This window comes from Nannobrachium achirus (assembly GCF_963921795.1).
Source record: "Nannobrachium achirus genome assembly, chromosome: 7".
NCBI lineage: Eukaryota > Metazoa > Chordata > Actinopteri > Myctophiformes > Myctophidae > Nannobrachium > Nannobrachium achirus.
In genome coordinates, this window is record NC_137816.1 from 48,251,166 (window position 1) to 48,264,741 (window position 13,576).

Consider the following 13,576-nt stretch of genomic DNA (forward strand, 5'->3'; position numbering starts at 1 on the left):
ACACACACACACACACACACACACACGCATCAGAGAAGGAAAGGGAGTGTCTCTCATGGTGTTTTTACTAGAGCCTGAATGACGCACAGGCTGTGATGTCATGGGTAGAGGGGTTAAACTGTAAAATACAGATAATACCGCTAACAACGTTGAAACGCCATCTGGCACAGCAACGCTGCCATTAATGCCAGCTTGATGACCTCAAAGATGTACATAAATAAATGTATTGCTGTTGTCCCTGTCACAATTATTACATAATCGTCTAATCGCAATTATTTGACATAATTGTCATAATCGTTTCCACGTTGAAAAATGAGGAAAAATAGCAGCTTACAACGCGTAAGCTTGTAGATCAGCTATTTCCGCTATCGTCAAAGTATCAAATTATTAAATAGGTCAGTAATCTGCCCTGTGCAGTTTGTGATTATGAAGCCTAAATGGCAAACAGAAATTAAGTATGTTCCTCAGTGTTCGTCAATGCCAAAAACACAATTAAATCATTAATCGCTATTATTTGTGTGACAATTAATCGTCAATTTAAATTTGTAATCGTGACAGCTCTATTGTCAACACAACTGTCTCTGTGGATGATGACCGCTGAAGAGACAAAGGCAAGACACTTGACCTTATGAAGGTGCGAGACTAGAGTCTAGCACCATGGAGTCACGTGGGGAAGAGGGTCATCTATTTTTCAGATGTTATATGTGGCTTAGCTTAGCTTCACTTCCCATACTGAAAGATGTATATAATATATCAATTATATTTCACATATTTCCTTTTTTTGGACCCTAACCCTAACCCTAACCCTAACCCTAAGAAAGATTAGTTAATCTTAAAGTGTCAACATACAGAAGAAGGAGTATCAGGAGTACACGAGTATCTGCAGTGAAGTGGCGAGATGGATTGGATTAAGTCGAAGAAATAGTTCAATATGGTTCATCATTGTAATTGGGCTCTTGAAAAGAGCGTTTGTTGTGCTCAGAGTTTTTGACAAATGAAGGCCACGGTCTGCCTGCTCCATCTCCGTCCCCTTGATGGTGAGGGGTTACAGAGTGGGAGGTCCCCTCCTAAAATCCAGAATTATGTCTTGGTTTTGCTCTTAAAAGGTAAAGAAAAGCAATTTCACTGGACATGACTCATGAATCCACCTGCAACACATCCACTGATATTTAGTCTTATAGATCAACACTCATCGCCACTTCGCCGCAGATCCGAACTCCAGCCGTCTACATTCTGGAAAATACCAAATGTCTGTCACCACGCCATTGACTGTGCTTCACGCTCTCACTTATTTCTCCAAAATAGAGCACTCAAACAAAGTAACATTGGCAGTCCTTTCACTATGTAACATTAGTCTCTCAATATATAGCCCAATGGAGTTAGAATCAAATGTTAAACACACATTTGGAACATAGTGAGAACTGCTCCATATATTGTCAAGTCCTTTGAAACTCATCCAAGATTCTGCTTCATGAGGTTACCTACAATTTAGGCATTTAGCAGACGCTCTTAATCCAGGGTGACTTACAATAAGCAAGGTAATACATCAATAAAACATCAATACGTCAACATCAATTAAAAGCATAGAAATATCAACAAAATAACGTAGGTATACGGAGCACCTAATCAGTAAAAAGCTTTATATAAGGGAGCACTGTTTTTTTTATTTAAGGGCGTTATAGGAGCAAATGTATAAGCACTGATATAAAAATCACATTTCCTGGTGTTTGACCGAGTCTCATTATGATCAGGCATACTAATTGTTCTCATCATCGACCGAGCCGCTGGTAATATCAGGGGGAGAAAATCTTGTAATACCAAGTACGTAGTAGTCTATATTTGTTGATGATGTCATTGTAACCAATATGATATAAAACATTATAGACAATTTTTATATTATCATATTTCACATGTATGTTTTGAAGATACAGAAAAGAGGAGATCTTGGATGTCAGGAGAAGATGGATGTCTCATTACCCTGTTCCATAATAATAGGCCAGAAAAAAGAAGAAAGGGAGAGAAAGAAAAAACATTGATGCCAAGAACTATCTGGCATGTTAGCAGGCTAGTGAGTTCAATCTCCAGACACTCAGTGACAAATGGACAGTTCCAGTACAAGAACTGGCACTCACATAAACGTCACACACTGATTGGCAGTATATTCAAGGAGCGACGAGGGAGATGGTGGCAATAAGCCATACCGAGGCACAGACACACACAAAGGCATACGCACACATATGCATGCATATACTGTACACTACACATGTCATGTAACATATGATTATAATGACTGAAGAGTGGCGCACACCAACTATAAAAGAAGACACACACACACACACACACACACACACACACACACGCGCGCACACACACACACACACACACACACACACACACACACACACACACACACACACACACACTCTAACTCAAGCACACGCTCACTCACACACTCTCCCTCTTTTACTATTACACGACAGTAGCCTATATGGATAGTATGGCTGGATATACCTTACAGGCAATGCTTTCTGTCATATTCAAACACATGCACGCACGTGCGCTTGTGCATGCATGAGCTGTGTATACACTCACACACACACACACACACACACACACACACACACACACACACACACACACACACACACACACACACACACACACACACACACCACAAACACACACACAGCCAGACAGGTCCATGACGCAGAATTAAGTCCTAATTTCCATGCTAAACGTCCCCCAACAGCCCGTAATGCGAGGCGGGGGAGGTGGGCTGGCGAGGGCGGAACGCCACATGAAGGGAATTAGTCGGCGTCACAACGCTGGTTCCACGCCGGCTAGTTTCCATCTGAACCCTTACTGCTGCTACACACGGTCCCAGCAGCAAACATCTGGTGTTCACCACGCACACCGCCCCCACCCGCCCCCACCCTTTCCCGTCACCTCCATCTCCTCCAATTAGCCCTCCATCTGTCATCGAAAACGTCACTTGTGACGAGCTGAGCCAAGCTGAGCCGAGCCGGGCAGGACGTTTTCCTTTCTCTCTCCGCTGCAATCCACCTTATTGGTGGTAAATTGACACTTCTCCAAACGTCATACAACATTATGAAAGTAGGACAACGCACAAATGTGGCATCGCAGGTGCAATGGGTCAATTTTTGCACTTAAGAGTTAATGTGTAATAATAATAGACACAAAAGAAAATAAACAAAAGTTTGAGTATCGCCATCTCGTCTCCATTAACTCATTCGCTTCGCTCACTCACTCTGGTTCAGTTGCACAGGGGCGGCAGTGGCTCAGGGGTAGAGAAACCGTCATTAGAACACGGAGGGTCCCCAAAGGGTTCCCATTTTGATCCCGGGCTCCCTCACAGTTAGTGTCGAAGAGTCCTTGAGCAAGACTCTGAACCCCTAGTTGCTCCCGGTGAGCAGGTTGGTGCCTTGCATGGTTTCCTCCGCCATCGGTGTATGAATGTGTGTGTGAAAGGGTGAATGTAATGCCCAATCTCTGTAAAGCGCCTTGGATAAAAGGCGCTACATAAATGCACCATTTACCACAATTACACTTTATTTCAATTCAATGAGCTTCATTGGCATTAATGTTAGGAATCGCTCCCTCTCTCTCAGCTCTCTCAGCATACGGAAGTGATCGGAGTGTCGAGTGTCCTGTATCCTGATCGGAGTGTCCTGTGTCCTGATCGGAGGGTCCTGGGTTGGGGGAGGCATCCTGCTCCCCGCATCCCTCTCCCCCGTCTCTCCCAAATGCCAAGGCTTTTAAACTCATGTTTAACTAAAACAAAAGAAGAAAGAGCCAGCTCTGCTGTACACTGCAGCACTGTGTGACCACCACCACGTTAGCCATGTTGAGTCATCTGACGTCAGCGGTGCCCTTTTTATGCACAGCCAGCCCCTGGAACACTGAAACACTATTGAAGGTGTGTTTCCAGTCCAGAGACCCCGGGCTGCCCTGCACGCTGGGACTTCACTGGAGGCCCAGGGAACAGGCATTCTTTCCTGGGCTGGCACGGCTCAGGGGCCGCTGCCAGGAAACCTTCAGCACCAACAGCCACCAGGACCGGCGGATAACAAGGGGTATAAATAGAGCTGAGGGGGCAATGAGGCATTGTGGGTAGAGAGGGAGGGAGGGAGTGAGAGACGAAAAGCCAAGCGTGATGGGGAATGCACCCATAGATGTGAATGTACATTATACAAACAAACACAAATAAAGTGACTATAAAAACAAACATAACATAGTATACACACTTGCCTACTCAGCATTTGACCAAAAAAAGGGAAGCAAAAAGAGAAAAGAGTTTCACACACCTTCAATAAAACCACATGCAGAGCTTTATTTGGCCTCAGCACACATACATAAATGATGGACATATTTGGTTGTTCTGGTACCTGCTTCATTGGCCAATGAAAATACTAGGTCAACAAACGCACGCACGCGTGCGCGCGTGCGCACACACACACACACACACACACACACACACACACACACACACACACACACACACACACACACACACACACACACACACACACACACACACACACACACACACACACACACACACAGCTGACAAAAGGCTGTCATGGTCCAGGAAGACTGCCGATACAAGCAAGTGTAGCTGTAAGCTACGGAACATGTCCTTTTAGAGTGTTACTTGAAAATCTGCAGTCTGGGGAGAGGAGAGGAGAGGAGAGGAGAGGAGAGGAGAGGAGAGGAGAGGAGAGGAGAGGAGAGGAGAGGAGAGGGAGAGACCAGAAGAAATAAAATGCTCCATTTCAATGTTCCAGGCAGATTCCTCACCTGTCAATCACACCTACAGTACATTGAGTCTAAGAGCAGCCCATTCCCAAGACGACCAACTAGTCCAAATCACCCTGAGCACACTGACCATTCTCTCACAATGCCTCCCTGCTCACAGCAGAGTACAAGCGTCAATCCAAAAAACGTTGTGACACAAACACACAATGGACTGCTCTAATACATCAGTGGTTTTCAACCATTTTCATATCAAGGTCCATTATTTAATCGCATTTGAGCCACGGACCACCATTTGATGAGATTTAGCCTCTCAGACCCAAAACTTTGAATATTTTGTTATAGTTGGATAGGGTTTTGTCCACAATCCCATGCTGTATTGATGTGGTACCATAGGACTAACAGTAATAATAACAATTCTCTAATTGTGTAGACTTCTTGTAAATTAAGTAACTCAGGTGCTTAACAATAATTTAACTGTTGAGAGTCTAAAATGAAACCAACCAAATTTGGTTTAATTTTACACTCTCACAGAGTCTCTATATGGGTCCATTTGGTTACCAACTCTCCATCATTTAGCTGGGGACCACCTGGAACCCCTCAAGGAGCACTGGTGGTCCCCGGACCACTGGTTTGAGAACCAATGCTCTACGTTGTCATTGACTGAAACCTGGCCTGGCATCCGGACGCTGTCTGTCTCTGATGCTCTTCTGCCAGAAGGCTAAGACTGTATGTTTTCCATATAAGGACACCAATGCTGCAGTTTCGGGCGGTCATTCGGTCATTCGGGCGGCAGTGGCTCAGAGGTAGAGTTACCGTCTTAGAACACGAAGGGTTCCCAATTCGATCCCGGGCTCCCCCAGAGCAAGACTCTGAACCCCAAGTTACTCCCGGTGAGCACCATTTACCATTCTGCTCTGCTTGCTTGGTATCCCTTAATGTTTGTTCCTCCAAACCAGCAGGAAGCAAGAGAAACTAATGATGCATTTTTTAGGTCCTTTGGTAAAAGGGAACAGATTCATAAATAATGAAGACCAAGGCATCCTGCCCTTCACAGAACAGTTGAAAGCATTTATTTTGACATGATGCTTAAACTTTTACGACTGCATTGCATGCAAACCGTTCCTGTTAGATTTTTCTTTCTTTTTGAGCGGTGCTAACCGCTCCTACATCTGGCTCTGTCTGTTTGTCCCATGTCTGTCGGGACTATCATTGGTCAATTGGTGTCCGTTTCACATTGGCCAAGCTTTGCGGGACACTTAATGAAATTAACTCATGAATACCACCGCTCACTTCACTTAAAGGACAACTTTGTTTTTTTACAACAAGGGTTCATATTTTAGATTGTAATTAGAGAAAAGAAAAGACGAGTGTTAAAATGTTTTCATTCACTGCTTTTTTTGTGCAAGTGGCTAAATACGTCTTTTTAGACACAATAAGCCCCTTCCCAAGATGCACCACAATCTTTCATGGGCAGATGTGACTTATGGGGGTTACTGTAAATAGTAAAAAAAAGAAATCAACAGCTTACCCACTGAAATCAAAATTATTAAAATCACTAAAACGATAGAAAGCAGTAAATTAAATCATCTCTTGTTTTCTCTAATTACAATCAAAAGTATGAACCCTTGTTGTAGCTGTCCTTTGCTCAAAATAGCACCACTCACGTATGATTTTTCCTTTCGGGGAGTTCCGACAAGATGGCGACCGAGTAGGACGCGTTTGTTGAGCTCTGTGGAGGTGCATAGTTTTCACATTTTTTAAGCCCATTTTTTACTGCCTTTATAGTTCTTTTGAGACTTTAAACGCCCAAAACACTGGTGAGCGTCTGTTTTTGCAGTTGTTTCGTGTTTCATGCCGAATACGATTAACACGAGGTCGAGGAGTACCAGGTCTCCGACCGCAAACGCCGACAACATGGCCGGCGCAATGCAGGGCGACGCTGACGCTCCGGTTACAAAGAGCATGCTGCGCGAGGTCCTCAAGGAATCACTGAAAGAGTTTATGGATGGTTTTATTCAACCCATGATGCTTGGCTTGGAGAAGAAATTACTGAAGAAGATTGATGACTTCGGAAAGGAGCTGCGTCCTGCAGTCGCCACGCTGAACACGACCGTGGCTGAACATGGGGAGGCCATTGAGAACTTTGGTTCCTCCATGGACAGTTTGCAGATGTGTATCACTGAATTGGAGAGAAGATGTGCTAATCTGGAGGAGAAGCTCGTCATAGCAGAAGACCGGAGTCGTAGGAACAACATAAGAGTGATTGGGATCTCTCCTGGGCTAGAAAAGGCTGACCCAGTGGCCTTTATCCAGTCTTTTTTGCAGAAAACATTCCCCGACGAGTTTCCCGACTCCCCCCCGGAGGTGGATCGTGCTCATCGGACCGGCAATCCACGTTCTGATAAGCCAAGGGCTTTCCTGGCAAGGATCCATTTTTTCCGGGTAAAGGAACGCATACTCCAGCTCTCCAGGAAAGCAGGCCAACTGACATACAATGGCAAAAAGGTGTATATTTTCCCCGACTGGTCTGCTGAAACATCAAAGAGAAGGGCAGCTTTCGGGCCAGTAAAGGAATTCCTACGTTCCATCACCGCGGAAGGAGTTAAATACGGAATAAGACACCCGAGCAAATTCTGGATAACCGTGGATGAGGCGACTTCTACTTTCAACTCACCCAAGGAAGCTCTGGCCTTTTGCAAGGATAAGTTCAAGACTCCAGGTGCTGCGGACGAGACTCTAGCTACGCAGGATGATGAGACGACAGTTACAGAGAACTAACTTTTACCAGGGACACTTTTGCTTTCGTGATCGCGTGCTTTCAAACACATTCTGCCGATGTGATATCCTTTTGCCTTTAATGGACTGTTGGTAAGCTGGCTGGGACTTTGGAGATGACTTTTACGCAGCGTCTTTCTTTCCTCACTCTCTCCTCCTCCTCCTCCCCAAAGGGTGAGTTGTTAATGTAAGCCTACTTATTGTTTTGGACTCATCATCTGACTTGACGTTGTGTTTTCAAGTGTTTCGTTTCATAATACCTATTTTATTTGTTTTATTTTTTAACAAGATCTGTAAGCAGATGGGTGTTACTCGTTTTAATTTAGGTTACCGCAAGGAGAGAGGATTTAGGGCTGCTAAAGCTATAAGCATAATTCACTGTCTTTTTTGTTTGAATATAATGGACATTGTTCTTGTTATTATTGTATTCCTTTTCTTTGCTCTTATTGAGCGTTGTGCTGCTTACTATATAGGTCTAGAGGGTTTTATCTCTCTCTGTTAAGCTTTGTCTAACGTGTTCCGTGTCGCGGTTCGGACGGAGCCTGCTCTCTCTCTCGTCTTCCCTCTATGTCTCTCTATCTATCTCGGCTTTCCCTCTCTCTCTCTCTCTCTCTCTCTCTCTCTCTGGCTCTCTCTCTCGCTGTGTGTGTGTGTGTGTGTGTGTGTCTTTGTCTTTCTCTCTCTCTCTCTCTCTCTCTCTCTCTCTCTCTCTCTCTCTCTCTCTCTTTCTGTTAGGTAATGGCGGCTATGTTGGTTGTTAGTTTATGGTTCGTTTATGCCACCTAAAACGCTACTTTCTCGGGTAGGAGGGCGAGACTGGGCTTTGGCCTTTGTATTGAGTAATGTAGCCTACTGTTTAAGGTGAAACAGATATAAATAATATGGTCTAAATTGTGAAGGCTCCGCTCCAGAGACCACTCGCTCTCCCGCCCTTTCTCTATGTCTCTCTACCTATCTCTGCTTCTCCTCTCTCTCTCTCTCTCTCTCTCTCTCTCTCTCTCTCTCTCTCTCTCTCTCTCCCTGGCTCATTGACTCGTTCTTTTTTTTCCCTTTTTTTTCTAATCTCAATAGCTGGCGGATGTACGATCTCGTGGCGCGCTGGCTCTACGTGCTTGTGGATCCGCTGTCTGGGGGGGGGGGGGGGGGGGGTTAGTTATTTACCTACTTTACTTGTTGTCTTCTAAAATGTTAATTTCTTGATGGGGGGAGAGGGGAGCTCTGTATTGGGATATTTATTTTGTAGTCGTGATTGGGTAGGTTCACTGTTTGAAGTATGGTAGTTTACTGTTTAAGACGGAAACAGACTTAACTAATATGATTGACATTTATCTAAGTTTGCACTGGCCTTTTGGGCATGTACAGGGAGCTGTATATGGCGCAGTATGCATTATGTGTGCTGTGTTGTATATGGTTTCCTGATCATACATAACTGTGTTTTATGTAAATACTTATGTATACAGACTTTTCTTTTCTTTCCTTTTTTTCCCCCTTCTAATTAGTAATTGTGGTTTGTATGCATGGATGCATGGGGGGGCTGTATGTGGCGCAGTATGCATTAACATTGTGTGTGCTTTGCTGCATATGGCCCCCCGGATGTGCTTTTAATTTCTATTTCTAACTACATATGTAAGTGCATATATTTTTTATATCATATACACTGTTTTCCTTTTTTATTTATTTTTATTATTAATATTATATTAGTGCCTTGTCGTGGTGACAGCCTTATTTCCACTTATCTGTCACAAGTGTTTGGTTATTTGCATTAACGTGGCTTATAGGGCTTTATCACATTCTAAGTGGGCCTAATGCTGGACTGATTATTATTATTACAGTTGTTATAGTCCCCTCAATTTTTTTTTTTCCTTTATTCTTTTCTTTTTTCTCTCCCCCTTCTTTACTAGAAATGTTAACATACCATTCTCATTTATTTAAGTGATATGAAGTGGGGAGATTGATCATAATTTGAGCTGATGGAATGTTTGAGAGCTATTCAGCCACAAGAAGGCACTTCTTTGTTGTTGTTGTTTTTACTTTGGTGATCTGTTATATATTTACATAACCACCAGAGGGCAATGTATGGTTACTTTTGGGCAGTTACTTGTTTGCACTCTCTGACAGAGTGAAATGAAGGTTGACTAATAGGTTGATGGGGTGGGGAACTGTTTTTGTGCACTCTGATGCTAATGGGGTTTTCCCCCTCAAGCTTCAATGTTATGTGTTTTTTTTATGTTCGTTTGATGTTGCTTTTTCCTTTCTGTTCCTTTTGGGGTTGTTTTGTTTTTCTGTTGGGAAGGTTTGTTGTGAGGGACCAACTAGGAAATTCTAAAATGTTCTACTATGCTTGCTGTGCGTATGGTTTGAACCACAATTATGACAGAATATAAATTTCTAAGTTTCAATGTAAGGGGAGCGAATATACCGCATAAGCGAACCAGCATTTTGGGGGTTTTGCGATCTAAATCAATTGACTTTGCATTTATACAGGAGTCTCATCTTTTAAAAGAGCATTCCAACCGATTGGCTAATAAACATTATCGTGTTTTAGCCTTTTCAGCTGCTTCTTCCAAAACCAAGGGAGTAGCCATATTGGCTAGACGTAACCTTAGGTTGGATTTTTTGGGTGATTGGTCTGACAGTGACGGGAGGATAGCTGTTGCTAAAATCCGCTTGGAGGGTAAAATGCTAGCACTAGTCTCTGTGTATGCTCCAAATGTTTTAGACAAAGAGTTTTACAAATTACTAACTAAAACCTTATTGGAACTGACGGATTTCAAAATCATTGTTGGTGCTGACTTCAATGCAACATGGCAACATAACCTAGATAGATCCACTGGGGTAGAAAGCAGAGAACAAGCACTAGCGTCTGCAGAACTACGTGCTTGGGCAAACTCAACTGGCTTACTCGACATCTGGCGTTTAATGAACCCAACGGTTAGAGATTTTTCTTTTCTGTCGGGTAGGCATGCTTCATTCTCTAGGATCGATTACGTTTTTGCCCCTGTTAGCTTGTTTCATAAAATTGCCAAGGTAGAGTTGCTCCCAATGTCACTCTCGGATCACAAGGCGGTGCTGTGTGTTGCTTCACTGAAACAGGTTATAGATAGAGCTCCTAGATGGCGGTTTAACACCACACTGCTGCGCGATGCGGCATTTGTAGCTCAGTTTCAAACTGGTTTGCGTGAATTTATAAATATCAATACAGGCTCAGTTGAGGATCCCAGAATTCTTTGGGATGCAATTAAAGGCTTTATCAGGAGTAATACAACCCTCTATGCGTCCACTCAGAGAAAATTAAGGTCAGCCAAACTGGTGGAATTGGAATCTCGGTTTTCTACTTTGGATAATTCTCTCCAAAATAACTTTGATGTTAGTACAGCAACTCAGAGGGAGCTAGTTAAGAAAGAAATTAACTCCATTCTCAAGCGCCGCTCAGAATTTCAAATGAAACGCACAAGGCAAAACTACTATTTTAATAGTGCAAGACCCAGTCACTTACTGGCTTTACGTCTTAGATCCAATGAGCATTTTGCTGATATTGTTAGTGTCAAATCAACAACGGGAGCCATGGTTACAGAACCCAAAGAGGTCAATGCCACGTTTCGTGCTTTTTATGATGAGCTCTACACCTCCGAGGTCATTCACGATGATGCAGTATGCAATAATTTTTTATCCAACATACAGTTACCAACCCTTAGCGAGGCGGATGCGGAAGCCTTAGATAGACCGCTCCATCTGGCGGAATTACAGGAAGCTGTGCTCGCAATGCGTAGGGGCAAGTCGCCTGGTTTGGATGGGATACCCCCTGAACTTTATGCCATCTTTTGGGAAGATCTAGGTCAGCTGATGCTAGACATGTTTCGATATGCAATTGAAAGTGGCTCTTTCTCCAGGGATGTGAATGTAGCTATTATATCATTATTGTTGAAGAAGAACAAGGATCCCACAGATTGCGCAAGCTATAGACCGCTTTCACTTTTGAATTCTGATCTAAAAGTTTTTGCTAAGGTGCTTGCGCGTCGCTTGCAGGGTTTTATGACCACCTTAGTACACTGTGATCAGACAGGTTTCATAGGAACTAGACTAGCCTCTGATAATGCTAGACGACTATTGCATATCATCGATAGGGCTAAGGAGCTGAGGACCCCCGCCGCAGTGTTGTCGCTCGATGCGTTGAAGGCATTTGATCGTCTGGAATGGTCTTACCTGTGGGCTGTACTAGATAAAATGGGATTTGGTGCTTCATTCATACATTTTGTTAAAGTACTTTATTCTAATCCGTCAGCGATGGTCCTAACCGGTAAGATCTGTTCGCCGCTATTCACGATTGGCAGATCTTCGAGGCAGGGTTGTCCCCTTAGTCCTCTCCTTTTCGCACTTTCACTCGAACCCTTGGCTCAGACAGTGCGTCAGTCTGCAGATATTACTCCTGTTTCGATTAACAACACACAGCATCGCATTTCCCTATATGCTGACGATATTCTACTGTTCATTGAGAATGCACCACAGTCAATTACTCACGTCCTTCAAATCTTTGATCAGTTCAGTTCCATTTCCGGCTACAAAATTAATTGGACGAAGTCAGCCCTTCTACCTCTAAATGATCAGATGAGATCTGCTATCCTGCCGCCCATAATCCCAGTAGTAAGCCAATTCAAATATCTTGGCATAGATATTTTCCCCTCTCTTCAGGCTATTGTTAAGAACAACTATGGTGACACTCTAAATAAGATTTGTCTTGATTTAGATAGATGGTCATCTTTGCCCAACTCTCTCCAAGCTCGAGTTTCAATCATAAAGATGAATGTTCTTCCTAGGGTTAACTTTGTAAGCTCTATGCTCCCTTTGCCACCACCGCCGCAATACTGGAATAAGCTTCACTCTTCGATATCTAAGTTTGTGTGGAAAGGGAAACGCCCTCGTCTTAAACTTTCTCTATTACAACGTGCTAGAGATGATGGCGGCCTTTCATTGCCCAACTTTAAATTTTATTATTGGGCCTTCACGCTCCGCCCCCTTTTAAATTGGTTTAACCCAGCAAATAAGGTTTCTTGGAGAGAGCTTGAGGAGAGTTTAGTGCAGCCTGTTGAATTGAGAGATCTTATCTATTCAAACATAACTACACATCAATGCAAAGTTCGCTTTGGACCTATCATTTCTCATTTAGTGGCAGTATGGAGAGCAGCTGAAAAGATGTGTAAGATTGATTGTAAATGGAACTTATTTTCCCCAGTGTTCAATAATCAAAGACTTTTAATCGAGGATCGCCCCATTCGCTTTCCAAGGTGGAGGGCTAAGGGGATTCGTACATTAGGGGACTTATTTGATAGAAATGGTTTACGACCTTTTCGAGATTTGTGTGACATCTTCAATCTGCCTGGAAATACCCTTTTTTTCTACTTCCAACTGAGAACGTCCATGAGGACCTATGGGGTCCCATGGCAAGCTCCCCTTAGATTGCACCCCTTCCATGAGTTTATCTGTGATGGTAACAGAACAAGAGGTTTGGTTTCCACCCTCTATGGTTTTTTATTAGACTGTAGTTATGGGCCCCTATCTGTTGATACTGTTTGGAGGAATGATGTACCAAATTTGGACCCTGACTTTTGTTGGGACACAGTGTGGTCTAACATTAGGCTATCTTCTAGAAATCCAGACCATCAACAAATTCATTTAAATTTTGTTCATCGGACTTATTTAACTCCCCGCAGACTATGTGCTATGAGGATTTTGAATAATCCCAACTGCACTCTCTGCGCCTCAAATAGTATTGGTACCTTCCTTCACATGGTTTGGGAATGCCCAAATGTGTCGTCATTCTGGAATATGGTTGCCTCAAAACTTTCAACTATTTTTAGTATTAATATCATATCTTCTCCTTCTTTATTTTTATTAAATGACGTCTCACAGTTGCAACTAAACAATATACGCAAGCGCATCTTCTTTGCTGGATTAACGGCGGCGAAGAAGATGGTAGCTACGCGGTGGAAACCTCCTCATACGTTAACGTTTCGCCAGTGGGCCTTAA